A 4,716-nucleotide genomic window follows, 5' to 3' on the forward strand; every position below is an offset into this window, starting at 1 on the left:
ACGAAAACCAAGACGACCCTCGTCCTTATTCCCAGCATAATTAGTCCATGAACTCCAAATAATAGAACGCTTACCATCTTTAGAACCCCAAAGAAACTTATTAAAGATAATTTCCATGTTCTTACAAATATGATTAGTAGGGCTCAAAGTGTGCATCAGATATATAGGAATATTAGAGTTAAGAACATGCTTAATAAGAATAATTCTCCCACCATAAGACAAGAAATTGAAAGCCCACGAAAAAAGCTTCTTATGGATAATCTTAAACACCCCATCAAACAGATGCGACCGTTTCTTACCTTTCAGAGAGGCACACCAAGATAATTGATAGGCATAACAGTCTTGTTAACACCAAAATTCCTGCCAATTCTAGTAATACGATTCTCGGAGATAGTCTCAGCAGGAATAAAACAACACTTATTAGGGTTAAAAATTAGACCACTAGCATGTTGGAAATTATTAAGAAATTTAAATAGTAAATTCAACATATTCATGGAACCATTGGAGAAAATAATAACATCATCAGCAAAGCTCAAATGAGTAATGGGCAGACCACCATTCGTTTTGTAGTAAAGAGTAGGGTGAGAACGATAAAGATTATTAATGCCACGAGATAGATATTCAACAGCAATGATAAACAGGGCAGGGGATAAGGGATCCCCCTGTCTGATACCATTGGAGGACTTGAAAAAGCCATGAGACTTGCCATTAATAATCACAGAAAATGACAGTTTTGAATGCAATTTTTGATAAGAATTATAAAATGCAAATTAAAACCAAACAGATTTAAAATTTTATAAAGAAAAATCCAGTTCAAATTGTCTTAAGCCTTAGTAATATCCATATTAAAAATAACATTCCCACCCAAAATTTTAGCATTAAGATAATGAACAAGTTCTTGGGCAAGTAAAACATTATCGAAAATAGATCTACCTTTAACGAAACTAGTTTGCTCTAAAGAATTGATTTTGGGAAGAATAGTAGCAATCCTACCAACAATAATTTTAGCAACAAGCTTATTAAAAAAGGTACATAAGCTAATGGGACGAAAACCCAGTAAGTAGCACCATTAGCCTTAGGAATTAAAACAATAGAAGTGGAAGTAAAAAATTTCGGCATAGGGACACCTTCAAAAAATTCCCCCACAGCACTAATAATGTCATTTTTGATAATAGACCACGAATTTTGAAAAAACTTACTAGTGAAACCATCAGGACCTGCAACAGAATCAGAGTTCATATCCTTTAAAGTGTTCAAAATTTCCTCTTCATTCAGAATAGTAGTCAACATACTATTATCAGCATTGGAAATAATGAAAGGCATAAAGTAGAAATCAGTATTTAAATCAGGAGTAAAATTATTGTTGAAAATTTTCTCAAAAAAATTAGTGCCCGAAGAAGCAATAAGATCAGGATTGGTAATATCATCACCATCCGGAGTAACCAGTTTATGAATAATCCTACTAGTCTTGTTATGATTAGCAATGTTATGAAAATAAGAAGTATTCCTATCCCCATCAACCAAAAACTTGGCAGAAGCTTTTTGTTTCCAAAAAGCTTCTTCCTTTTCCTGCAATTTAAACAAATTATACTTAGCACTGTTAAGGGTAGAAAGGTTAGTATTATTGGCCTCATGCATAAAAGCAAGATCAGCCTTGACCACATCACTTTCAGCAAGCTGGATGTTAGTAAAAACATTTTTAAAGATGCATTTATTCCACCATCTAAGAGGTTGCTTAAGCCTCTTAAGTTTGAGCCACAATCTCTTCATGCCAGTCACATTATTATCAGGAAAAAGAGGAGCTTCCCAATTGCTTTGCACAATATTCTCAAACCTATCGTCAAGAAGCCACATATTCTGAAAACGAAAAGGGTGGAAAAAGTGCTGTTAGTATTTAAAACATTGAATAAGAGAGGAGAGTGATCAGAAAGTGTTCTCGTTAAATGCTCAATGTGGGTATTAGAAAAAATAGAAATCCAATGATCATTTAAAAGTATACGATCCAACCTTTGCCACATGGTACCCCTATTCCAGGTAAAGCCGCTACCCGAATACCCAATGTCATGCAAATTACAGTTTAAAATCATATCATTAAAATCCTCCATAGCCAAAAAATTAGGAGGCTTACCACCTATTCTTTCGGAGCAATCTGAAATACAATTAAAATCACCACCCACCATCCAAGGGGCATTGACAGTGGCAGCAACAAAAGAATGCTGACCCCAAAGGGTTTTTCTACCCATTCTCGTGCATGAAGCATAAACAAAAGAAGCAAAGCTAGAGATATTATTAATAATAATGTTAACATGAATAACTTGAGGAAGATCAATGAGAACATCTAAAGTAATGCACTGTTTCCAAAAAATCCAAATCTTGTTAGTGCAATTAGGAATAGCAAAATCAAAACCCAACATTTTACAAACAGAATTCAGTTTAGTAACAGAAACAAAAGGCTCCAATAAGATAAGTATCTGAGTATCGTTAATTCTGCAAAGGTTCTTAACACGATCCTTAGAAAGAGAAGCACTCACACCCCTAATGTTCCAAATAAGGGCTTTAACCATTAATAACTATGTTAGAAGCTCTAGTGACCCGAGGGGTTTCATTAGGAACAACCTTTTTGTTTTTTCCTTTCTTTTTGGACTGAACTATGAAGTCATCCTCCACCTTCTTACCCTTATAATTAGGATCATACACAGAATTGCCATTCAATTCGCAAAGATTGTCCACGGGTAGGATAATTTTGATAGAGCCAATTTCCCCTTCTTCCATAACATCACCCTCCATCTCCTTCAAATTTGAGTCCTTTTCACTAGCTTTATTTCCAAATTGGTCACGGGAAGTATCAATATCATTTGTAACATTAGTAAGATGGCAATGTTCTCGGTTACCTTCCACCAAAGGACTTTTATTCATAGGAGAAGAAATAACTTCCTCTCTTCGGTCATCAACCATAACATTTTCATTACCAAAATTATTGTTTTCCTCAATAACCTCCTCCATTCCTTTGTTGATGATCATTCCACCCTCCATAATATTTTCCAAGAAATCCGTGGTATCATTATTGGTACCTAAAGAAGTAGACTCTATGTCTTCATCCTTATTATAAGGCTTAAAAACTGGAGGATTCACCTCACCCTCCAAAACCACATTGCTATCCAGCACTTTAGTATCTTCACCGATCGGAACATACACTTTTTGGATTTCCACAGTGTTCTTTTTCAGATGGGGGTGAGCAACAAAGCATTCTTTTATAGCATGACCATGAATCTTACAATGTAAACAAAAATCTGGAACTTTTTCAAACTCGACCTTCTGTAAATACCCACAATTTTCAGATCCAATCCATATATCTTTTGGGTGTTTCTTAGTGATATCGATTTCCACAAGAACCCTAGCAACCGAGGGTCTTGACCGATTTGCCGTAGCTTGATCAGTTTGCAGTGGACGACCGAAAATGGAGCCTAACGCATGCAGAACATGAGTATTAAAAAAATGCAATCGTAAATTAGGAAAATAGATCCATATGGGAACAATGGGTGATTCTTCTTTAACATAAAAAAAAAGGAGTCCATTTTAATAATCTCATTTGGCAATTTAGAATATAATAAGATCTTCTAGAAAAAATACGACTATAATCAAGATCATTCGATAACTGTATGGAGACATCTCTAGCATCAAGCAGTCCGATAGAAAATTTTCCAGATAACTTAAGTTTGGAAAAAAAAATTCTAATCGCATCTAGATTCGGACGTCTCACAGAGAACTTACCAACCAAAGTAAATTGATACGGACTAGCCAGTTTCAATATATCTTCTTCCGACATAAGAAGAGCCGGAACTCCTTTAACAAGAGATTTAGTAAACGATATTACCGGAGCTTTAGCAGTAGAAGATCCCGCAAGTACATCTCTAAAAGATCGAGATGTAGAAGGGGAAACGAAAGATCCAGCCACACCATTCGCCTGGGTACCAGTTTTTAAAGGCGGAGCACCCCACACATCAGAAGACGGGGAAGACGTGCTCTTCTCCATAAGGAGAAGAGAAAACCAAAAGCAGGACAGAAGAAAGTAATCGAAGCAAAAGAAAAATGGTGGCAGATCGACGGAGGATCGATCTAGAAGCGAAGAAGCAGGGGAGCTGCAAAATTGCCTAAAAAATTGCCAGAGCAAAAAAACCCTAGCGATAGTCGTGGGCTTAATTCTTGATGATGACACATTAACTTAATTCCTCTATAATTCACACAATTTTATGCATTACCTTTATTCTTTAAAATAGAAATTAACACACTCATATGCCATATTTTTAGTTTTTAAAATAGTATTAAAAAGTTTTGTAAGCCAAGAAATTCCTTCATCTCCTAAACATTTCCACACTTCTATTGGAATATCATTAGGTCTAATAGCTTTTTCACACTTCATTTTCTTTGAAGCCTCTCTAACTTTAGTTTTACTAATATGTCGATAAAAGTAAAAAAATTTATTTTTATTTAGGGTGCTAAGGTCACTAAATTCAATCGTATTTATACATTCTTCATTAAAAAGTTTAGCAAAATATCCTATCCACCTTTGTTGAATATCATCTTTGAAAAAAACATTTTTTGATCTTCATCCTTAATACACTTCACTTGAACTAAATCCTTACTACTATCTTATTGTTGGCTAACTTATACATATATCTTTCTTATTACTTAGTATATAATATATTATATAAATTA

Source organism: Dendrobium catenatum, unplaced genomic scaffold (assembly GCF_001605985.2).
Source record: "Dendrobium catenatum unplaced genomic scaffold, ASM160598v2 fragScaff_scaffold_621, whole genome shotgun sequence".
Taxonomy (NCBI): domain Eukaryota; kingdom Viridiplantae; phylum Streptophyta; class Magnoliopsida; order Asparagales; family Orchidaceae; genus Dendrobium; species Dendrobium catenatum.